This window comes from Dromiciops gliroides, chromosome 2 (assembly GCF_019393635.1).
Source record: "Dromiciops gliroides isolate mDroGli1 chromosome 2, mDroGli1.pri, whole genome shotgun sequence".
In the NCBI taxonomy this organism is placed as follows: Eukaryota; Metazoa; Chordata; class Mammalia; order Microbiotheria; family Microbiotheriidae; genus Dromiciops; species Dromiciops gliroides.
Window position 1 is genome coordinate 33,662,905 of NC_057862.1, and position 25,338 is coordinate 33,688,242.

At 46.7% G+C, this 25,338-nt stretch overlaps 1 protein-coding gene across 4 annotated transcripts in view; it reads left to right on the forward strand.

Annotated features, from left to right (window-relative positions):
- Positions 1-2,167: 2,167 nt before the first annotated feature.
- Positions 2,168-25,338, forward strand: part of LINGO1 (leucine rich repeat and Ig domain containing 1) — a 497,222-nt gene continuing 474,051 nt past the window's right edge. For 3 of the 4 annotated variants that reach the window (XM_043985052.1, XM_043985049.1, XM_043985053.1), the window contains exon 1: positions 2,170-2,295. The gene's annotated coding sequence lies outside the window, so the exon portion shown is untranslated. Of the gene's footprint in view, positions 2,296-25,338 lie in introns of all 4 variants that reach the window. The other variant, XM_043985051.1, reaches the window with a different exon arrangement.

The window sequence follows — 25,338 nt, forward strand, 5'->3', positions numbered from 1 at the left end:
CATCTGGGTGAGGCCTGGGATGGAGGTGGAAAGGTAGCAGGGACTTTTTCCCCATTTCACGGATTGAAGGAACTAAAGCCCATAGCCCTCATAGCTCAGGCCCCTTGCTCAAGGGTTCAGAATCAGCCATTGGGTCAAGAAGAGCTCCCAGGGCCAGGTGGGGGCATCCCTACACTTTTGTGCTAAGTGCCCATCCCCCTTCTCTCTACCCTCTTACCCCAAATACTTTAATGCATCCTAGGAAGTATCTTGATTCAGATTAATGGACTTTGCTCCCAGACGAACCAGGAATGGGGTGGGATGTCTCTTCTTGTTAGGCTTCTATTTCTTTACCTTTACTCGGAGCTCCCTGACCCAGCTGTTCCTTCTTCACTGTCAGCCATGCCTGGCCTGGGATGCTGTTTCTCTGTTTCAGGATGAGGTCACCAAAGGGCAGCTGGTCCTAGAGACTTCAAGATAGCCACGTGAACCTTATGAACCTCCCTGAGTGCGCCCCACTGGCTTAGAGCACTCTTGCCCCAAAGCCAGGAGAGCCCTGCCTCCCATAAACCTCCCACTAACCCTCCTGGCTGCTCTTACCCAGCAGCGCCATCTGGACCAGACCAGATATGGAAATCATCCATTCTCCTTGACTCACCTCCATCCCTCACTAGAGGGTTTCCTGGCAGAGAGGGACAGTGGCCGAACAGAGCTCAGACAAACCCCTGTCTGTCCCAGCGGGGCATCCAGGCCTGCCTGGCCTGCCATTGCCCCACTGAGAGGGTAGTCAGTGGCAGTGAGTGCTGGACTTCCCTGACACCAGAGCCCCAAGGTGGGGCAGACAAAGGGCAAGGAAGTCCTAGCAAAGGGCAGACTATACCTTTAAACCTAGGCAAGATGGAAACTATCAAAAGAACTGGAGGCTACAGTCTGGATGTGTCACTGGGGCTTTGAGAAGGGAGGGAAAGGAGAGAGCAGCAGAGGGAGCGAGAGCAGGGAGCAGGAGCAGGGGCTTAGGAGAGAGGCTTATTACCTTATCTCCCACTGGGAGCTCCGGTACCGACCGTGAAGCCGACAGCATCTGATGTAATGCAGAGAATGTGAGACGCTTGTGGGTTGGCAGGGGAGGGGAAGAGAGGGAGGAAGGGAGGGAAGGAGAGAGAGAGAGAGAGAGAGAGAGAGAGAGAGAGAGAGAGAGAGAGAGAGAGAGAGAGAGAGAGAGAGAGAGAGAGAGAGGTGGGTAGGGGAGGAAGGGAGGAGGTAAGGAAGGAGAGAGGAGGAGGGAGAGAGACAGAGAGCTGCGGAAAGGAGAGAGCGAGGTTAGACTCCAATTGAGGGAAGAAGTCCGAGGGTATCCAGGCTCACTTCTCCTGAGAAGCCGACTTGAGGAGCCCCTTCCCAGCTCCCCCCCCCTCTCGGAGTTCCCGGACCCACAGTGCCAGCAGTGGGAAGGGCGGAGGACGCCAGCGCGTCCCTGCGGCCGGGGATGGTGGCGCAAGGGGAGCCGAAGGGAGCCCACCTCCCCTAGCTCAGGCGGGTCCGAGAACGGCTCTGGGCAGCCCTGGACATGTAAGAGAAGTGGCCCCCGCGCCCGGGCTCCCAAGCTGGGGGAGAGCAGGCCAGAGGGCAGAGAAGGCAGACAGGCAGGACGGGCAGGCATCAGGGCAGGCAAGGAGCCAGGGGCCGAGTCCTGGGGCTGTGCGTCCGGCCGTGCTGCCAGGGCGGCTCCGCTCCGCTCCGCTCCGTGCGCCCCCGCCTGCGCCCGGCGCCGTTACGCCGCCCCCACTGGCCGGCTTGGATCGGATAGCTGGCTTTGTGTCCTCAGGCTCGGCTCGGCTCTTCTCCGCCTGCGGGAGGAAGTTGGAAGCCCCCGGCCCCGCACCGCAGCGGGTCTGTCCCCTTCTAGGCAGGGCGCCTTTTGTTTAGGGAGAGTGAGCGTGTGTGCGCCTGTGTGCGCGCCTTTGCTATTCCATTAGCATCGCAACGTGGAGACCAACAAGGAATACATACGGAGAGGAGACACATTCGCGCGCACACACGCACACACACACACACACACACACACATATCCACACACGCACACACACACACATCCACACAGGCGCGCGCCACACACAGGCGCGCACACACACCCTCCCTCCGTCCCTCCCTCTCTCCCGCCGGCTCGCCTGCCTCTGCCGCTGCCGCTGCCGCTGCCTCTCGCTTGCAGCCGGCTGCTGCCCCTGCTCGCCTCCAGCCCTCGCCCTTAGGACACCCTCGAGCCGGGCCGGGGATGTGGTCCCGGAGTGGCGGCGCGGGTTCGCCGGAGCCCAGCGGGTGAGTCTGCGGGAGCTCGGATCTGATTCCCGGGGGGGTAGGGGGGTGGCGAGGCCGGGGCCATGAGGGAGGGAGGGGAAGCGGGGGCTGCTGCTGCTGCGGTGGCGGCGGCGGTGGAGGAAGCTTGGCTTCGTTGGGCTTGTTGGGAGCCGGCTGCTGGGGTTCGCGGACCGGGCGACGGAGGGATGGAGGGATGGAGGGGGGGAGGTCTCGGTCTTTGGCTGATGTATATTGGGCTGGGAGCCAAGGGTGTTGCTGTGGGGTGGATGTGTGTATGCGTGTGTGTGTGTTCGTGCACGCGCGCGCTCCCGCGTGTGTGCCAGGAGGGGGGCACTGGCTACCGCGGCTGCAGTTCGCGCGAACAGCACCAAAGGAACCGGGGGCCGCGCTTGGCCCCTCGGAGAGCCTTGGCAGTACTCTGCTGGTCTCCCAAAGTCTGCCTTCCTTTCGACCGCGTGCTTTTGGGCTTGCACCCTGGGAGTTGGATCAACTTTGTCCACCTTCCCCCACTGGGAAGCGTTTTAATGGATTGAACCCCCGACCCCCACCCGTTTCCCCTCCTTGGAAGGGGGTTCAGTTGCAGAGTAGATGGACTGGGCAAGTGCTCAGGGGCATGGTCCTACGTCCGGGAGGGAATGGGCCAGTACGAGATTTCAGGGGACTGGGTAGCAGTCGGGTGGGAGGCTCTGCGGCCTGCCTGTCCCCCATTCCCACCCCACCCCTGAAAAATTATTATTCTTGGGAAGAACTCCGAGCTTAAGGGTTCTGCAAAACCATCTCTTCTTGGCGAGGGAAGCAGTATGAGGAATGGATCATCCGCTTCAAAGATGGGGAAAGTGGCTCTCTGGGAGGGGAATGGACGGACAGATTTGGAAACAAAAGTGGTCAATAACAATGAAGAGAGAGAGAGGAGAGGAGAGGAGAGGAGAGGAGAGGAGAGGAGAGGAGAGGAGAGGAGAGGAGAGGAGAGGAGAGGAGAGGAGAGGAGAGGAGAGGAGAGGAGAGGAGAGGAGAGGAGAGGAGAGGAGAGGAGAGGAGAGGAGAAGGTGAGGCTGGGGAAAGGAAGCGACTTACCCAAGAACACTCAGATATTTAGTTTAGGAAGCAGATTTTGAACCCAAGACTCCAGATGTCTTTCCCTTCGGCTTCTTCTTCTTCTTCATATCTCGGTTGGTTGAGCACCAGGTGCTGCCGACATCCTTCCCCGTGTCTGGATCGGCTGCTTTGAGGTGGAAAGTCTCCTATGTCCTCCACCGTGTGACAGCCTCAGTGCTTGAGGAGACCAGACCCTTATACCCTCCGAGCTCTCCACTGCCCCCTCCTGGTGTGGACCTGGCTTTGCGTGAGCCTCACTGAGGGAGGATCTTTCAGACTGGACCATCACCTGAGGCCATTCTTGAAAGGTCTTTTACTGTGTGATTCCAAACAGTCACAGGAGTTGTTCATAGAATGTGTACCTTGGAGGTCGTGTGGTCTATTAGGATGTGAGCTCCCTGACGGCAGGAACCTGGGCATTTGCCTTTCTTTGTATCCACTGTTTAGCACAGTGTCTGACACTTAGTAAACCCTTGATAAATGCTTGTAAGCTGGCTTTTGACTAGTTCAGCTCCATCATTTTGCAAATGAGAACTTACCTGAACTAACACAGCTAGTAAGTGATAAAGCCATATTTTGAACTCAGATCTTCTGTTCTTTGGAAACAGGGGAAGAGAAGGAAAGATGGAAACATCCTATAGTCCATCCTATTTGGGAATGAGCCTAAATCGCTGTGTGTGTGTGTGTAAGGGTCTTCAGTAAGACTACAAAACAGCATTCTGTGGAAAGGGTGACCAGTCCAGGTTTCCTGAGTCTGTCAACCAAGGCCTCAGGAGAGACCAGGCCAATTCATCCTGCCAGTGGCTTCAAGCCAAGGTAGGCTGGAGGGCAGAGAAGTAATCCCGGCTTCTCATTGGCCAGGACCAGATGCCCTGCCCATGGGAAACCCAGGAAGGGAGAGGTACGTTCTCTTTCACTTGCTCAAGCAGTATTTCTGGAGCCATAATTTTTGCCCTCTGCCTAGCTCCCTGCCAGGTGTTTTCGGGAAGAGAGGACTGTTCCCAGAGAGCCTCCAGTCTGGTTGGAGCAACAGTACTCACATATGCCAAAAGAGAACTCAGACCCAAGGCAGTGCATGCTATGGGCTAAGGAGGGGTTCATGAAATATGGGTTGCAGGTTAGATACCATTCATTGTTGTTGTTCCTTCAGTCTTTTTTTTTTTTTTGTGAGGCAATTGGGGTTAAGGTGACTTGCCCAGGATCACACAGCTAGTAAGTATCAAGTGTCTGAGGCCAGATGTGAACTCAGGTACTCCTGACACCAGGGCCGGTGCTCTATCCACTGTGCCACCTAGTTGCCCCTGTCCTTCAGTCTTGAAGAGGACCATGACATTGGGATGATGGCATGATTTGCTCTGAATTGGATTTAAGTTAGGAAGGGCTATGCAATGTCACCAGCTTCATTCTCTCCTCCAGAGCCATCTGGATCCAGTGACTGGACTGGAGAGGGCCCCAGATGTTTGAGATAATTGGGGTTAAGTGACTTACTCAGGATCACACAGCTAGTACGCCTCTGAGGGGAGAGTTGAACTCAGGTCCTCCCAATTTCAGGGCCAGTACTCTACTGTGCCACCTAGTGGCCAAAGATGGCATCCACAGCCTTCCACAACAGTGCTGCCTTCCTTTATCAGCCCCATCTCATGAGACTCCTCTTCCCAGGGATCCCCACAATCTGACCAAATGTGCCACGTGCCCCTGCCTTCACTCTCTTATCCACTCTTTTGCCAGTGTCTGTGATGCCCTCCTGCACCCTCCTTATTGACTTTCATTTATTTAACAAGCATCTATTAAGTGCTTGCCATGTATTAGACCCCTGGGGATACAGAAACAAACGGGAAACACCTTCCTGCTCTCAAACACCTTCTATTCTCGTGGAGAAAATAACACATTTATATATAATACACATGTGCACAGACAAAGTAACTTGGGAGGACACTAGCAACTAGGGATGCCAATCATTACTGCAGGGTATAGAGCACTGGACCTGGTTCAGGAAGACTTGAGTTCAGATGCTTGCTAGCTGTGTGGCCCTGGGCAAATCATTTCACCTCTGTTTGCCTCAGTTTCCTCAACTGTAAAATGAGGATAATAACAGATCTACCTCTGAGGATTACTATTGAGGACAAAAACGAGAAAACATTTATAAATTGCTTTGCAAACTTTAAAGCATCGTATACATGATACTCACTGTTATTGTTATTGTTCTTATTATCTTTGTGTAGAAGGCGGCACAGAAAGGAAGTCAGTTTTGCTAGAGCCCAGAATATGTGAGGGAAGGGATGTGGAGAGGTCGCCAGCCTAGTGAGGTATATATGCTGGAGCTACATGAGGAAGTTTTCCAAATGACAAGAAAAAAAAGTTTTCATTTTAGGCTGGAGCTTTTTGAACAAGAGGCTGATGTGGTCCAACTTGCGTTTTAGTAACATTGATTTGGCAGCTGCATGGAGACTGGACTGCAGAGGGGCGAAACTTGCAGCAAGGAAGCCAATGGGGAGGCTATTAGGAGAGTCCAGAGGAGAGGGGATGAGGGTCTGAGCAAGTCTGGTGGCTCTATGAGTAAAGAATTAAAACAGTGGTCTACAAACTTTTGGTTGTGCACCCTTACCTGTATCTCTATATATCTGTATCTCTCTGTGTATCTCTCTCTCTCCACACACATACACACACACACATATAATGTGTGCATGTGTATAAAATTTCCCCCCATCTGTTGGGTGTGTTGGGTGGTGGTAATTAGTGGTATGATTTTCTTCTATGAAACTTTTCAGCAATTCTTGCAATGGGGATTAGACTAGGACTGCCCTGAGAGGCCAATGCTTGGATCAGAAGGGGTAAGATTAAAAGCTTGTTCAGGGGCAGTTAGGTGGTACAGTGGCTAAAGCACTAGCCCTGAATTCAGGAGGACCTGAGTTCAAATCCGGATTCAGACACTTGACACTTACCAGCTGTGTGACCCTGGGCAAGTCACTTAACCCTCATTGCCCAGCAAAAAAAAAAAAAAAAAAAAAAAAAAAAAAAAAAGCTTTTTCAGTGTGAGAGGGGAGAGAGTATGGGGGTGGGTGGCTACTATATCTGAAAGAGGTTGTGTAGGACAGAGGTGTCAAATATGGCCAACTCCTGACTGTAGCCAGAAGCAATGCAATTGGGAAATGTGGAATAAAATAAATAACAATACAATAAAACATGTTGTTGTTCAGTCATTTTTTGTCACATCCTACTCTCTGTGACCCCATTTGGGGCTTTCTTGACAAAGCTACTGGAGTGATTTGCCATTTCTTTCTCCAGCTTATTTGACAGATGGAGAAACCAAAGCAAGTGGGGTTAAGTGACTTGCTCAGGGTCACAGAACTAGTGAGTGTCTGAGGCTGGATTTGAACTCAGGAAGGTGAGTCTTCCTGATTCCAAGCCCAGTGCTCTATCCACTATCGCACCACCTAGTTACACAATAAAACATAAATAATGTTAAAATATGGTTTCCTAAGTCAGCATGCTCCTGTAGGGATCCTTATGTGTGGTTTAATGGCCCCCCATTTCTATCTGAGTTTGACATTGCTGGTGTAGGTGACAATCTACAAAACTGCTTTCAGGAAGGCTCAGCTGTTACTCATTTTTCCATCTTCCACTCTATTGATCCCACAACCTTTAGGGCAAAGCCATTGCCTGCCTCCTTCCCTGGGAGACCCATGACTAAAAGGTCCCCTCCTCCAGAAAGCCAACTGGTGCCTGCCCAGCTGGTAACAAGTTTCTCCTTGGATCTCCCATAACACTATTTTGACACTTCTCTAATGTACCTAATATGTTGGAGTTATCCGCATGTAACATAGTAACTTACATGGTATAGTACCTATATTTGTATCTTACTTCCCTTGTAAGCCTCATGAAGGCACGAGGGTAGAGTTTATGATGAGCCTGTCTAAGCTTTGTGCCTCCCCCATGACTTAGTGCAGTGCTTTGGAAGCAGTACGCATTTAATAAATTTTGCCAAATTAAATAGAGAGGGGAGAGATCACCATGGGGGTGAGTAGAGGGGAGGGCTTCTTGGAAGAGGGGAAGACTTGAGCAGGGTCTTGAAGGATGGCTAGTATTCAGATAGGAATTGGGCACTTAGACCACTCGTGAGTGGAGCCTGCGTTTGAGGAGATGGCAGGGAGATCAAGATTAAGCAATTGATCGATCAATCAATCAAAAGCATTCACTATGTTCCAGGTACTGTGCTGGGCACTCTGGATAAAAAGATAAAGTTGAAATAATTCCTCCTTTTAAGGACCTTATAATTGATCTGGTGGAAGCAATTGGTACATGTAAAGATATATGTGAAGTAGCTAAAGGTCATTTTTGTGGGGAAAGCCCAAGGAGCTGCTATCATCAGGAAAGACTTTCTATAGAAGGTAACATTGAGCTGGGTCTTAAAGGAAGAACCCTAAAATCTTCTAGGAGATGGACAAGAGGAAGAAGTGCATTCTAGGCATATGAACAGAAGTGGGAGGTGGAGGAATGTATGTGAGTAACAACAAGGTCAGTTGGGGCAGAGTTTTGAGAGTAATATGTATAAAGGGTGGACAGGTAGGTTGAATTCAGACCAGGAGGAATTTAAATAGCAAACAGAAATGTTTATATTTGATCCTGGAAGTAATAGTGAGCCACAGTAATTTGAGAAGGGAAGGGATATGGTCAGACCTCTATTTGAGAGTAACCACTTTGGCAGCAGCCAGCCAGTTAAGGAGGCCTAGAGGAGAGGTGCTGAGGATTTGAACCAGGATGGTGCTTGGGTAGATGGAAAGAAGGTGAGGGAAACTATGGTGGTAGAAATGACCAGCTTTGGTGAGCAAGAAGCAGAGCCAGGATGTGCACCCAGTTCTGCCCCCTTCTAAATCCAGTATTCTATCCTATAAACCTATACTTGATGTCAGTGCAGCTGACTTGACCCTCAACATGTACTGTGGAGAGAGTTTTGTTTTGTTTTGTTTTAAATAAGTAACTAAGGGGCAGTTAGGTGATGCAGTGGATAGAGCACCTGCCCTGGATTCAGGAGGACGTGAGTTCAAATCCGGCCTCAGAAACTTGCCACTTACTAGCTGTGTGACCCTGGGCAAGTCACGTAACCCCAATTGCCTCACCAAAAACAAAGTAACTAAAAAGTCACGGCCAAGGGTAAAGTCGCTAACAGTTGGGGGAATCAGAAAAATCCTCATGTGGAAGGCAGTATTTGAGCTGAGTCTTGAAGAAAGCTAAGGATCTTGGGAAGTGGAAGTGTGGAGGCAGTTTATTCCAAGAATAGGGACCAAGCTAGGCAAAGACAAAATGGGATGGATGGGAGATGGAATGAAGAGTGAGAGCAATTTGAAACCTAGAGTGTGTGAAGGGAGGTAACATATGATAAACCTAGAGCCAGATTTGAAGGGCCTTAAGCCCAGACAGAGGGATTTGTATTTTAGCCTAGAAGCTATAGGGAACCATTGAGCCTTCTTGAGCAAGGAAGTAACCTGACCAGACTTGTATTTTAGGAGCCTCAGTTTGGCAGGATGGGTTGGAGAGGCTTCAAGCATGAAGACCAATCAGGAGGCTTCTGCAACCAGATTAGCAAGAGATGATGAATAAGGGATTGACCTAGGGTCAGAGCTGCACCCATGCATACCTACTGGTGTTGCCATTCAGGGCTTGGAGTATGCTTGAAGCTGTTTGGTGGATACAGGAAAGGCTCAGGTGCAGCCTGATTCTTCTGGGTTTTACCTGGTGTGCCAACATTTGGTTCATCTTCTTCTGGTGATGGATTGGATACGGGAAATTTCTTTCCCTTCCTCTGCCTGTATCTGTCTCTATCTCCACTTTTCTCTGTCTCTGTATCACACATGACTAATATAGTGCATGGGACAGAGTAGAGGCTTAGTAAATGTTAGCTGAGTTTAATTTTTAATGTATGTTATCTTATTTCTCTGTGTCTCTGTTCCTGTCATCATCTGTCCCCCATCTCTGTATCTCTGTCTCATTTAGTCTCTGCCATCATTTTTTGAAGTCTCTCATTGTCTTCCTTTGTCTCTGTCATAATTTTTCTGTCTTTCTTTGTCTCTACTTCCTTTTTTCTCTGTCTCCATTTCTTTCCTTGTGTCTTTCTCCATCTCTGACTCTAGCTGTCATAATTTTTCTCTTCTTTGTCACTGTTTCCATTTTACTTTCTTTTGGGTCCTTGATCTGTCTATCTCTCTTTCTTTGTCTGGTCTCCCTTCCACTATTTCCTGATTCATGCTTGTGCTGGGAAAGTTCCTCAGGTGGCAATCTCTGTGCCCTTGTCTTCTGCTGACTAAGCACCGATCAGTTACCATTTTGAATGATGGAGCCCTGAGTTCTGAGAGTCTGCTCAGGGGAGGTTGGAGGACATTTCACCCACAGCCAAGGAGTTGTGGAGAAAGGGGAAGCTGGACTGATATTCTGTCCTCAAGCTCTGGGAACAGCATTAGCATCTGTGGCCCTCTATCACTTTGCTGGCATCCTATTCAGGCCCACCTTCCCCTGTCCCTGGGGCCAAAGAGGATTGGCTCAATTCTGGCCAAAAACTACCCAGGCAGCCCCAACAGGTTTATCAGGCAACAGCCAGATTAGGGCTCTCTCTAATCTGAGCTCAAAAGCAGCCTGGAGCCCTGTAAGGGAGAAGATTGCCTACTGTTGTCGTTCGCCCCCTGCTTCTGTCCCCAGAGCTCACAGAAATCCCATCCAGATGTGCCCAATCCTTTACTCCTGTCTGCTGGGAAAGATGGAGACAGAAATTGAAAAGATGCATTCTCCCTCTGCTCTCCCATATTTTCTTGGAGGTAGAATGATGGTAAATACAGAGGGAGAGCAAAGGGGCTCCCCAAAAGGCCATACCTTCTCCCCCTTTGAGGGAACATTGGGTTCAATCTCTCCGGATGGGAGAAAGGGTTAAGTGTGTGACTGGGAGAACCTCTTGGGGTCATCCTTTTGAGAGGCAGAGGGATCAGCTGCTGGTATGACATTATACAGTGTGTGTGTGTGTGTGTGTGTGTGTGTGTGTGTGTGTGTGTGTGTGTGCGAGCGCGTATGTGAGACAGACAGAGAGACAGCGGGACACACACAAACGAGAGAGAGAGAGAGAGAGAGAGAGAGAGAGAGAGAGAGAGAGAGAGAGAGAGAGTGCAAGCTTATCCTTATTCAGCACTTAAATCATTTGAGTGTGAATGAGTTTGCCACAGATTTTCATGAGAGTAGGGTTGGGGGGTTTTGGGGTTTTTTGAGGGAGAGAGAAAAAGAGGGGAATTTAATGTAGAGGGAACCTTATGAAGAGGAAAATAAATCTTGTACATAAAGGAGATGCTTCAGGCCCTGGGGACAAAATGAATCACTTAAATCTCATTTTGGCCTATGGCTAATATGACATATTCCTTTAAGAGACATCATAGTGTATAGAAAAAAATGCTGGACGTGAATTCCTGAGCCTGGGGGTGGGGGCACTTGGATCCTGGTGTTGACAGTTAGAGATAATTTCATCCAGTTTCCTTATTTTTAAGAGAAGAAAGCTGAGGCCCCAGAAGGGTGAAATGAATTGCCCTATGTCACATGAGGTTATTGGAATGTAAGAATAAGAGAGAAGGCGAAAGGCAGCCTTCTTGGATTTAATTCCATTTGATTCAGTAAACATTTATGAAGTGCCTACTATGTGCCAGGCACTTTGCTAAGAGCTGAGGATAGAACTAAAAAAAAAGACAATCCCTGTCCTTCAGGAGTTTATACTCTAATGAGTCAACATGCTCATGATGAACCTTGGGGGAAGGCTCTCTCTTTCCTTTTCTTCTCTGTAGAGAAGGTGTTCTGTATTGTGGGCAGTTCCCCAGGGGCCAGGATTGTAGACTTTTTTGGGGGGGTGGGCACAGAGGTAAGTGGCTCATAGGATTTCACACTGGCTGGGCAGCAGAGGAGCTAAGTCAGCAAAGGTCTTCATTCCCTCAGACTCAGCTTCTAGTTGCTTATCTGGTTCCTATAGAGACCTTTCTCTTCCCCTGAGTATGAGGTCTTGGACTAAGGTAGCCCCAGTACATTAGGCTGAAACTGTTCTCTTAAACCTCCAATAGGAGTGTAGGAAAGTCAATTAAAATGTCAAGAAATTGATCAATATTCTGAGCACTAGACTAGAAACCCAGAGACCTGGGTTCTGGTCCTGACTACTATTTAATGGACATCACTTTCCCTCTCTGGGTATTAGTGTACTCATATGACTAATGGGTCTCAAAACACTCCAGATTCCCACTTCACAGGAGACATTTTGGGGAACAAGTGAGGACAATGGATATGCAAATGGAATATCCATATTTTTTTTTATCCTCAGTGCTCAGCACAATCCCTGGCACATAGTAGATATTTAATATGTGATTGTGGATGGATTGATTGAAAGTGGTTAGAAAGTATAAAGCACCATACAAGTTATAATTGTAAATAAAATATAAAATTATAATTGATGTTACCATTTCTAGCTGCCAGGAAACTTGGAGCCAAATGCAGTACCTCAGTGTGGTATCTAACTCATCTCTGGTGCCTGGTGACATCTATTTCTCTGTTCTATTTAGCTGTTTTTTGCATGTTGAAAAAAATTAATTGCCTTCTTTTATATGATGTTCAGTTTTGGAAATCTACCTTTGCTAGATTCTTTTAGGAAGTGGGCAAGGTGTAAATCCTAAGTTACTATTAATAAGAACAACAGCAATAATAATAATGATGATAAGCATTATTGTTATCAGCTTCCTGTGGGAACCTTGCAATAGAGAATCTGGCATTATCTTTGCTTTAATGGGGATGCCTGAGAGCAAATGAAAACCCCTTTTCCATAGATAGGCTAAAATAGACCTATATAGATAAAGGGAGGTACACACAACGATTCTATTCAATTAAACATCATTATTAAGCACCTACTATAGGCAAGTACCATGCTAAACATAGGGGATGCAAAGGAAAAAAAGGAAACAATTCCCATTTGTCCTCAAGTAGTTTACACTCTCCTGGGGAGATACAACATGTATACAAGAGATTAAAGTATAAAAGTCTGCACTAAGTCTTTTGGGACATCACGTATATATGGGGGGGTGTATATCACATATATGTATATGTATGTGTGTATGTTTGTATACACACACAGAGTTCTATAAAATTATTTCAAGTGGAGGGGGAAGTGCTAACATCTTGGAGGATCACGCATGGAAAGGCATCATGTAAGAGGCCATGTGCTTTGAAGGAAGGGATTATGAGCAGCAGAAGTGAAGGAAGAGAGCACTCCAGACAGAGGGGAGCATGTATACAAAGTGCAATGGTGGGAAGGGGAATGTCGTGAATGAGGAACAGGCAGCAGGACGATTAGACCAGAGGAGAGCATCTACAAAGTGGGTTGCTAGGAATCATAAATGGTGTTTAGAATTTCTGAAGGACCAGGTCCCCAAATAGGGAGGGCCAGTAGTCTCTGGTATCTAGCATCAGTTAGGTGAAGGGGAGGGTAGCAATGCCCCTAAGTCCCTGAATACTCTCCTCACAATCCCCTCCCCTCCTGTTACATTCATGCAGAAGGTTATTTGGGTTATGGGCTTAAGACTGAAAGCCACTGTAGACACCAACTAGTCTAGTCCCCTCATTTTAAAGAGGAAGAAATTGAGAGACAGAACTACAAATACAGAGGATTTAAGCTGCGTATAGAATATCAGAATACAGAATCTAGGAACCAGGAAACACCTTAGAACAGAAAACATTAGAACATTCTTAGAGCTTTAAGGGAACTTAGAACACAGTATGTTAAAGCCACAAGGATCCTTAGAAGATAGAGCATAAACTATCAGAACTGAAAGGGACCTTAGAACATGGGACCTAGAATGCCAAAGCTTCAAGGGACCTTAAAGGTATAGAATATTCAGGTGAAGAAATAGGATGCCACAGACTCAAGGGACCTTATAGGTAATATAATATTAGAACATGGAACACAGTGTAAGAACTGCAAGAGACCTTATAAATATAGAATATTAGGATAAAGAACACAGTCTGTAAGAGCTGTGAGGGACCTTAGAGATGCTCAAGGGCAGCTTCCTCATTTTAGGGAAGAGGAAATGGCAGCTGGGTGAGGGAGGGGAGAGGGACTCGCTCTATGTTTTATACACACACATATACAGACACACATACTCATACAGACACACATATTCATACAGACACACATATACATACACACATATGCATACATATACAATACTCATACACATGTGTACACATATATACAATACTCATACACATGAACACACATATACAATAATCACACACATACATACATACATGCATGCATGCATGCATGCATACATACCTAGCCAGGGACAGAATTAGCACTTAAAGGCACTTGTCCTCACTTCTAGTCGCATAGCCTCCTGGCTGGAAGAGAGGTGATATCTAGGAAGGTGGACAGGAGATCTGTGGGCTGAACAGAGGACATCTTTGGGAAGTCATGGGCATCCTCTCAACTCTCACAGAACATATGGGGACCATATGGCTGCAATGGGGGAAGGAGGGTGCAGAAGGCGGGACAGTGCTGGTGCCTAATTTCCTAGTCCGCTGTAGAAGAGGCAGCATCTGGTGCTCAAGTCCCCTATTTGCCTTTTGGAGACTGATTTCTAGTTTGGCCAAGCCTCCAGTCCAGGGAAGCATCCCTTTTCCACCTGATGCCCTTCCTTGCCCCCAGCAGCACAAGGGAACCCTGGTGACTAGGCTCCAATTGGCCAAGGTGGTCAAGGCAGTGATTGGGATCCAAGCTCCGTATCCCCACAGGCTGTCCCAGCTCCAGCCCTGGACACGAGGTGAGTGCCTTTGGAGCAGATCCAAATAGCTCCAGATCAGCCTGGTTTAGGCATTCTTTTAGTTCTGGCCCCATCCCTGCTGGCACTGCTGCCCACTAAGGTACCATTGGCCACAGGAAGATCACAGCTCTGATGTCTATAGCCCTTTAATGGTTTAAAAGGTACATTCCTCAAAACAACCCTGTGTGGTGGGGAACACAAGATTATTAGCCCCATTTTACTGAGGTTCAGGCTATAAAACTTGCCCGAGGTCTCACAGCTAATAAATATTAGAGCTGATATTTGGACAGCTGATTCTGGGATGAGAGCCCCCTTCCATCACACCACACCACACTGTGTCACATCCACATGAAGTAGATCTCACTGGGAATGGTAGAGTAGATTACTCCCTCCATGGATGAGATGGAAGTGAGAGAGTATGGCTATAATTCCAATGTTGAAAGAAGTTGTAGGCAGAAGTCAGGAGTTGAGATCCAGGTCATGGTATCTTCCATCCCCATGCCTTTGAACTGGTTCTCCTTCATGCCTGGAAGACATTCCCACTTTGTCTCCACCTCTTAGAATCTCTTTCAAAATTCTGCTCTGGCATATGAAATATGCAAACCGTCAACAGAGATAGAACTGATGTTATATGAATACAGATTGAAGTAGAATTTTATTTGTTAGTTCCTCTTTCTAAAGGTATTTTGTTTATTTTCTTTCACAACCTGACTAATGTTTTATATAACTGCACATTTATGACTTATATTGAATTGCTGGATTTCATAGGGAGGGATGAGGAGGGCAGGAAGAAGAAAATTTAGAACACAACATTTTAAAAAATCAATGTGAAAAGTAATGATAGCAGAGGGAGTTCAGAAAGACCTGGAAGAACTTACATGAACTGATGCTGACTGAGAGGAGCAGAACTAGGAGAACATTGTATACAGTAACAGCAGCATTGTGCGATGAACAATGGTGACAGACTTGGATCTTTTTAGCAATGCAAGATCCAAAACAATTTCAAAGAACTTCATAATAGAAAATGTTCTCAATATCCAGAAAAAAAATAACTGTGGTCTAGGAATGCAGATTGAACCATACTGTTTCTACTTTGGGGCTGTTTTTTTTTTAAGTGAGGCAATTGGGGTTAAGTGACCTGCCCAGGGTCACACAGCTAGTAAGTGTCAAGTGTCTGAGGCCGGATTTGAACTCAGGTACTCCTGACTCCAGGGCCGGTGCTCTATCCACTGCGCCACCTAGCTGCCCGGGGCTGTTTTTAAAAATTCTTTTTTGAGGTATTTTCCTTGTGCTTTGATGCTTCTGACTAATTCAGAAATATGTTTAATGTGATTGCCCATATATAACCTATATAAGATTGCTTTCTGTCCTGGGAAGGAGGGACGAAAGGGAGGATGGGAGAAAAATTTGGAACCGAAAATCCTATGAAAATGAATGTTGAAAACTATCCTTATATGTAACTTGAAAGTAATAAAATACTGAAGAATTAAAAAAAAATAAAATTCTGCTCAGGGGTCCCCCTCTCCATAAAGCTTTTCCTGATCTCCCAATAGTCCTGTCCCTCAATTTTACTATGTGTAGATTTTCTTTATATTTATTTATTTATTTATTTATTGGGGGGTGGGGTGGGCAGGACAATGACGATTAAGTGAATTGTCCAGGGTCACACAGCTAGTAAGTGTCAAGTGTCTAAGGTTGGATTTGAACACAGGTCCTTCCAAATCCAGGGCCACTGTGCCACCTAGCTGCCCAAATTTTCTTTTTATTTACTTCTATATTTGTCTCCCCTAGTAGAATGCCCTCCTTGAGGGCAGGAACTTGTCTTTGTAGCCTCAAGATAGTGCCTCACATGGAGTAGGAGTTTAATCGATTCTTGTTCATTGATTGCTAGCATCCTAGGAGGTGGAGCTAGAAGGGCCCTTAAAGGCCATCTAAGCCACTCTTCAGGTGAGAAAGTGAAGGCACAGAGGGGAAGTGATTTACCCAAGGTCACACAACTGGGAAGAAGAAGATCTTGAATGTGAATCCATGTTTTCTAATTCCAAATCTAGTGTCCATATAATAATAGCTAGTCTTCCTATAGTGCTTTTTAAGGTTTGCACATCACTTTCCACATGATATCTCATTTGATCTTCACAACAACCATGAGAAGTAGTTGCTATTATTACCATTATTCTAAAGGTTAATTGACTTGCCTAGTGTCTCATAGGGAGTAAGCATCTGAGATATGGTCTGAATTCAGGTTTTCCTACATGGCACCGTGGATAGCTTGGAGTCAGGAAGACCTGAGTTCAAAAATGACCTCAGACACTTACTACCTGTGTGACCCTGGGCAAGTCACTTAACCCTGTTTGCTTCATTTTCTTCATCTATAAAATGAGCTGGAGAAGGAGATGGCAAAGCCATCCAGTATCTGTACAAAGAAAACCCCAAATGGGGTCACGAAGAGTGAGACAAAATTGAACAATGACTTCCCTATTCCAGTTTCAGCACTTTATTTGCTGCCTTCTCTAGCTGTATTTACTAGAGTACATTGTTAGTTCCTAATGATGATGATGATGACAACAACAACAACAACACCCCACATCACTTGAGGTTGTCTGAACCCAGAATCTCAGGTCATTTATAGCTCTTAATGATTTGGCCACCATTCAGTATTCTCTAATGGAGCTGGGGCAGAGCTTGTTTAATTTCTTTCATTCTTCTGGACCAGAGATTCTTTTTTTTTTTTAGTGAGGCAATGGGGGTTAAATGACTTGCCCAGGGTCACACAGCTAGTAAGTGTCAAGTGTCTGAGGCCGGATTTGAACTCAGGTCCTCCTGACTCCAGGGCCGGTGCTCCATTCACTGCTACACCTAGCTGCACCTTGGGCCAGAGATTCTTAATGAGGGATCTGTGAACCTAAAAACAACACCAATAAACATTAAAAAAAATAAATATTGCACAATGACTTTCTTTGTATTCTCATTTATCATATTTTATGAATTTAAAATCTTATTTTGAGAAGGGAACCAGAGACTTCACTAGACTTCCAAAGGAGATCCATGATACAAAAAAGGTTAAGGACTTTGGGGTTAGACCAGTATTAGTTTTTCCAGGGAAGGGAATCCAGAAAATGCTCGATCTGATGAAGAGAAAGAGATTATTTTTAGGGAGTCTCTCCTCTGATGGGGGAAGACAGTCACTGCCCAGAGGGAACTCCATGTCTGCCTAGACTTGTTCTGGAGAACGCAGGTGGAAATTGCAGAGGCAAAGAGAAAACCTTGGAGCTGTCCAGTGCTGAATAGTGACCTCGGGAAGTGTTCTCTATCATTTGATCCAAGCTGTGTGACCACCCTTTGAGGGTATAGTGGAGGGCATGCTTGATCAGGTATGTGTTGGTCTAAATGGTCTTTGAGGTTCCTTTCACCTTTGTGATTCTGTAATAAGGAAACCCAGTCCTTGCCTTTGAAGCATTCCTAATCTGTTTGGGGAGATGTGAAGCCCAGTCTTGGGGGGATCAGGCTCCTGTATCCAGACTACCAGTGTTGGTACTGGGGGAAAGGGGACAGGTCCTTTCTTGGTTGGTTGAATCATAATATCATGACCCAATGGGGAAGAATTCTCAGTATAGGCAGGAGATGCCTGTGGTGGATTTATTTCTCATTTTATTTTTTTAAGGGAAAAAGATTTCAAAACAGCATGTAAATACAATGTCTTTGAAAAGCAGCAGTGAGCAGGCATGGATCAGGGGAACCATTTGGCAGTGAGCCTGGCATTCATCCAGTGCATGGCTCTAGGGCAGAATGGCAGTGAAGCCTAGTGAGTAGAGCTTGGGAGCCGAGATTGCCTGAGCTTTCTTCTCTATTTTTTCCAAGTCTTGCTGCCACAACCTGAGACCAGCTCCCTAATCCTTCCACTACTACTGACATGTTAATTTGTTCTATACTTTGTTGCGTTGTATTGCACCCAACATCTCATTTAGTACTTCTAGCAACCTAGTAAGATAGGAACAGTAGGCATCCTTAAACCCATTTTACAGGTAAAAACCTAAGACACAGAGAGATAAAATTGCTTCACCAAGACCACAAAGCAATTGTCCAGGGAACCAAAATGACAGCAAGCCTCTGGAATCTTATTCTAATCGATAATCTTTCCACCATACCCTGTGTTTTCCCCTTCACGTGCAGAATGAGAAGAAAAAAGAACTTGCCATCTGAAATGTGCTTGGGGACCCAGGATCACCTCCTACAGCATGGCATTCTAATCCCACTTGGCAGGGGAAAAGCTGTCACTGTGAGAAATTCTCAGTTCCTGGCTAGGGGCATGTGGGAATGTCAAAGAGGAGGGATATGAGACAGTGAGCATCCAGCTTCATGCATGAGCAAGAAAACTTTGGCAAGTCTCCTCCAGCCTTGGTGGGGAAGGGGAGGAGGGAAGGAGGAAGGCAGGGGAAGAGGAAGAAAAGAGAAGAGGGAAGGGAGAAGAGAGCAAAGAAGAAAGGGAAGGGGAGGAGGGAGAGAGAAAGGAAGAGGAAGTAGATGGAAGGAGAAATTATGACATCCAAGGTCTTTGTCAACCAGTGAGCCCAAGCCTCCCACCATCCCACTGAGAAAGAATAGGGAAGACGTTTGCTATAATCCTCATTTTCTCTGGTCCACACAGTTGGTCTGTCCAGGAGTCCTGCCTTTAGTCTGTGTGTCCACTGTGCGTACTTGGGGGAGAGAGAGTAGAATTGATCCATGATCCTTGATCTTGGGGAGGCACAGGGTTGATACAGGAATATATATGCTCTGATTTCAGGTAGCCCTATACAGAATGCAAGAGACAAGGCCATCACTCTCAGGGAATTTAGTCTATTGGAGAGAAAAAGATTTGGCTTTGGTTCAAATATAATGATTCCTATTTCTGGGGCACTTTATCTATCTCTCTATCTTTCTCTCTATCTCTCTATCTATCTTTTGGTGAGGCAATTGGGGTTAAGTGACTTGCCCAGGGTCACACAGCTAGTAAGTGTCAAGTGTCTGAGGCCAGATTTGAACTCGGATCCTCCTGACTCCAGGGCCGGTGCTCTATCCACTGCACCACCTAGCTGCCCCTCTGGGGCACTTTAGATTTTAAAAAGTGTTTTCCTCATAACCCTGTGAGGTATATGGCACAAATATTGGTATCCCAATTTTACATATGAGGAGATAGGTTCTGACAAGTTAAGTGATGCACCTGAGGTGAGTAAGGTCACTTACCTACTGAATTGCAGGACTGGAATTTAAACTCCTGTCCTCCTTCTGTAATTCCCTGAGCTTTTTACTGTCCCCCTGCCAGCTGTCATAGGGAAGAGCTTCTCAAGGGTGATGGTAAGCAAGAATTTGACCACCCCGGGGGATCAAACTCTGGATGCAACAAACAACCAGGCCTATGAAGTCTACCTAGAGATGCTTTCAAGAAGTCACTTATTGTTTTAGCCATTTACCTTCTGGGAGACACAGCTCCTCCCCAGCTCAAGGAGTCTGTGATTTTATAATTCTCCGGCCTCCAGACTCTTGTCCCCTTTCATGTCTTATTGTGATATTGTGGTGTAGTTGTGATCCTGGGTTCTCAAAGACTAGAGGACAGAGGGTGGTTGGAGAGAGAGAGACAGACAGAGACAGAGAAACAGAGGCAGAGGTAGAGATAGAGACAGAGAACAGAAGCAGAGACAGATACACAAAGACAGTCAGAGACACAGAGACAGAGCTACAGAGACAGAGAACAGAGACAGACAGAGAATCAGAGACAAAGTTTATGCCTAAGGCTGGTGATGTGTCTATTGTTCCAGGACCAGACTAGCTCAATTCAAGAGATTCAGTGACAGTCCATTCACGCATTGGGAAGGCCTGCTGAGATCTGTTTCTTTGTAGATGGCCCTCACACTGAAATATCCCTAAAAGTATTTAAATATTTTTGAATGAGGAGCCTGAGCCTCAAAGGAGAGGACTGGCTTGCCCAAAGCTGAGGTGGAATCAGGGGAGGGAAGGGCAGGAGCTGCAGGCCACCTGGTTCATTGGTCCAGTTAACTCATCAAGTTTGGGTGTAGATAGGGAAAGGGGGAGAGAGATAGAAGGGAATGGGGGTGGACTGGTGTGGGATGGATTGAGCTGGATGAAGATGCGATGGGGAGAAGGGATGAATGGAATAGGAAGGTAATGGAGTAAGGAAGGAGGAGCTAAGGTAGAAAAGGAGGAGCATGGAGTTAGGTAGTAAGGCTAAGGTGGGATATGAGGTGAGGGAGGAGCTGGTAGTGGTCAGAATAGGAGGGAAGAGTGGAAGTGTGTCAGCAAAGGCTGGGTGGTAGAGGGAGCAGGAATAAGGCCAGGGGTAGTGGACTTATTCTGGCCAAGTTCAGACAGATTCATGGCCAGGAGATTGGCCAGGACTAGAAATGTCTGTGTTTGGTCATGGCATCTCATGAAGAAGACTTACTTCAGCCTCAGCAGGCTTCTAGTCTGCATCCATCTCACACCCCCAGGGATAACATCGCTCATATTTTTCATCACTGAGGTGAATCTTCTGGAGCCCTGAGTGGAGACTTCTTCTGCTGCTGCGTGATTGTAGCTGCCTTCCCAGGCTGGGTAGTGGGCGCCTGGGGGATTGTGGAACATGCTAAGGCCATCTCCTTGAAAAGCTCCCATGATTATGAGTGGCTTTTTATTTAGGTGGTGCCTCACCGCACGTCAGCCGCCCTTCCCGTCTGTTGAGGGCTTGGGGAGGGCCCTCAGCCCCACAGGATCACCAGCTGGCCACACATAATTCTCCTTAGATAAATTGCTTGGCATTTGGCAATTAGCAATTGATTATTCCAGGTAATGATAACTCTTCCATTATTGATCAGGAGAGGCTCCATCCAGCACCCTATCAGACCAGCTGGGCCTGGAGGGGAAAGATGCTGATTCTAGTTATTTATTCATCATCAGAAAATCTGGCCAAAGAGCTCAAGAAGAAATGGGTGTGGGGCAGGAGAAAGGGAACAAGAAATGAAATCAGGACCTTGATTAGAATACTAGCTCTGTTCTTCACTCTTTGTAGACCTGGAACGAGGTATTTCACCTCTCTTCCTTCAAGGTCCATCTCATGAGCCCCTGAGGCCTTTGTGAACTGGCCCCCTCCCCAGGGATTCCTGTAGCTTTCAAATGACATTCTATTAGGAAGAGAGATTGGACCTGGCATGTCCTTGGTATGGAAAGTCCCATGTGAGGAAACTCCTGCCCATGTAGGTTGGCACCTTCTCTGCAACTTAGAGGAAGGAAGGAGGAAGAAGAAGGAAAAGGCAAGGGAAAGATAAGAAGAAAGGAAAAAGGAGAGGAAGAGATTGGGATCGAGAGACCTGAGAGGGTAAGTCACTTACCCAGAATCACACAGCAAGTATATGTCAAAGGCAGGTCATGAGCTTCAAGGTCAACTGTCTATCCGCTATGCCAGATCTGTCGCTATTGTCTATATCTATATACCTGTGCATCTAAATTTCTAGCTAGTCTATAGATATATCCACACATATACACAAACACACATGTACACATGTATACACATGCATATGTATACTTGCACATGTTTGTATGCATATAAATGCACAGGCATAATATGTATACACACAAACACATATGTGTGCGTGCAGGTATACATGTAAACTAAACATGCACAGATACATATACATACACATGCATTGCGTATGCATAGAAATTTTATATGTGCATACACATATGTATATACACATGTGTATGTAAATATGAACATTATATATACCTAGATATTATATATAATATTAATATGTGCAGATAAATATCTAGATATATTGTATATAGACAAATATAATATACAATATTTATATATAGATAAATATATAATAAAAACATAGCATATGTATGCATATAAACAAAATATACATAAAATTAATCTATTTGTGTGCTTGAGTTGTTTCTCCCAAGTAGAATGTAAGCTTTTTGAGGGAAATAAATGCTTTTTTTTTTTTTTTTACCTTTTTATCCCCAGAGCCTAGTGTAGTACCTGGCATGTAGTAAATACTTAATGAATTTAGCCCCCTTTTCCCTATCTTTAACATGGAAACAATGCTGCCTTGCCTCAGGGTTGTTTTAAGGATGGGCAAACCCTACCTTTAGGTCCTATAGAAATGTGAATGAGAGCCTCTTGTTTTGTTGGGAAAACCTGAATCACACACATGAAAGAATTTAGGAGGGGGCAGCTAGGTGGTGCAGTGGATAGAGCACTGGCCCTGGATTCAGGCGGACCTGAGTTCAAATTCGCCCTTGAATGTTTGACACTTATTATCTATGTGACCTTGGACAAGTCACTTAACCCTCATTGCCCCACTCCCCTCCCCCCCCCCAAAAGAATTTAGAAAATATATGAGAAAGTGTATATAGGAAAAGGGTAAATGGGATGGATCCTAAAGTCAGAGCATGTGGTTTGAATTGCACATATTTTAGGTGTTCAGATGTGGGAGACATCCCTCTGGGCCGTCATGTTTGTGGAAGGCTTTCTGGAGGGCAGTGGGACTTGAGCTAACCCTCAAAGGACTGGGCTTTGGAGAAGCCATTGAGAAGTTGAGGAGATGGCCTGAGCAAAGGGACAGAAGTGGGAGTGGGTCCAGTGTGTTGGAAATAGTAGAGTGACTGGCTTGGTTAGAGTTGAGGCTCAGTGTTGGGGAGCCCCGGAAGGTAGAGACAAGGGGAGGTGGAAGGAAGTAGAATGTATAGGGTTTTGAATGATTAAAAAAGAGTTTGGATTTGATGAAGTTGGCAGTGGGGAGCCAATGAAGCCCTGAGAGCTACTACAAAAGTGCCCTTTTCAAGGCATTTCAGCAGGCTCAGGAGGGACTCAGTGTTGCAATACTTGGGGAGGGGGAGTATACTTTGTGTACTTGAGAGTAATCAGTGTAGAGTAAAGACCTGGAAGGTTGGAGGGATGTGAGATCAAGTCCAAGGTTTGCCACTGGATCATGGTATAACCTTGAGCATGCAAGTAAAGGAAATGGAAACCAAGTCACATATACAAGGATGGGTGGAAAGAAGTGGGAATGTTGACTGTGGAGAAGACCCAATAGTTATCTTCAAATATTGATGGACTGTGCTGTGGGAGAGTGAGGACACCTGTCCCTTAGTTTTCTAATGTCCCTTTCAGCTCTAATATATTATGTTCTCATTTCTGAAGTCACTGACAGCTCTGATATTCGATGTTCTAGGTTGACTCCAGCTTTGACATTCTTTATTCTATGTTCTAAGGTCCCTCCTAGCTTGAACATTCTAGATTTTCAATTCTAAGATCTTTTCTAGGCTTGGTTGTCTATGTTCTGTGTCCTGACATCTTTGCAGTTGACATTCTATGTTCTAATGTCATTTCCTGAAGTCTTAGGGTAACCTTGGACAAATCATTCCATCTTCTAGCCGTGACATTTAATAATTCTAAAATGGATGCCTTTCAAAAGGGTATTGAATTCAACCTGAGCCCCCCCCCCCCCCCCCCCCCCCCCCCGCCATCTGACCACATAAAGCTGTCTGTTTTGTTCCCTTTGCCTGGAATTGAAGTCTGGCTGTAGCTGTAGGGAGAAGGTGAGGCCACCTACTTGGTGTAGTGTGGAATACAGGGGTGGTTGCCCTACCTAAAGCTAGCTCTGCTGTCCCATCACAGGCCCCTGCAAACATTTCATCCTCTTAGGTCCAGCATAGCCGTCTCTGGAATATTCTGTTACCTGTCATCCCTCTCCCCCAAGCCAATTCCTCAGGTTTTCCATGGTGTGAAGGGGTGAAGCATTTGCCAGGAAAATGTTTCCCTTTAAGGAGGGTTTGGGGCAGCTTGGGGATCCCTCGTAGGGATCTGGGTGGGTGTTGCTGAAAAGGAGGAGAGATTTGGAGATCGCTAAGAGGCCTGGCACAGACTTCGCCTCGCTACTTCTCTTGTCGAGGTGAGAAGAATTCTGAGGAGGGCCCTCAGAACGAGTCAACGGACAATCATTTATTAAACACACATTACACCCCTGGCCCTGTGTGGAGCACTGGGGACACAAAGGGCAACCCCCTCACATTTTATGGGGAGACGGTGTGCAAACAGCCATGTGCATCTGACATAGGGCCGGGACAAGTAGGGAACAATTTCCCAGGGCGAACATGGGGGTGGGGAGGGGGATGAGGGGGAGGGGTGCTTTGGCCTTAGGAGGGACTGCGGGGGGACCCTTGGGGCTGTAGAGATCTTCTCGCCCATTTTACAAATGAGGAAGCTGAGGCCCGAAGTCAGACTAGATTTCGAACTCAGATCTGAAGGCGGTGAGTGCTTCCCCCCACATTCCCTCTGGGTGATGTCAGTGACACTGCAGTGTGAGACAATGAGGGATGCCCAAGAGAGGAGTGTTTGGGGGGAAATCTGGGTCACAGCTGGGAGGAGATCGGGCCCTAGAAGCCTGAAGAGAAAGACAGACCCTGCCGAGATCAGTGGCCCAGAGAGAGTGGGGGACTCGCCTTCGGCCATACCTGGAGAACATGAGAGTTTGGAGTCTGTCTCCTTAACTTGCCCCCATTTCAATGGGGATTTAAGATCAGACACCCAGACCTGGAAGAGATCTTGAAGGTCATCCAGTGCAGCCCTTTCATTGAACAGATCACTCAATTGATCGAAAGGCATTTATTAAGCACCTACTGCATGCCTGGCACTGTGCAGGTTGAAGGGAAGACAAAAATGGTCCCTCCCCCAAGGAGCTTACATTACAATGGAGGAGACGTGGGGCAGCTAGATGGCGCAGTGGATAAAGCACCGGCCCTGGAGTCAGGAGTACCTGAGTTCAAATCCAGCCTCAGACACTTAACACTTACTAGCTGTGTGACCCTGGGCAAGTCACTTAACCCCAATTGCCTCACTAAAAAAAAACAAAAAACAACAACAACAAAAAAAAACAGTGGAGGAGACGACCTGTACATTTTGCTGTTGGTCAGTCGTTTTCAGTTGTATCTGACTTTCTGTGACCCCATGTGGGGTTTTCTTGGCAAAGATCTTGGGGGGGATTGGCCATTTCCTTCTCCAGCTCATTTTACAGATGGGGAAACTGAGGCAAACAGGGTGAAGTGACTTGCCCAGGGTCACACAGCTAGTAAGTGTCTGAAG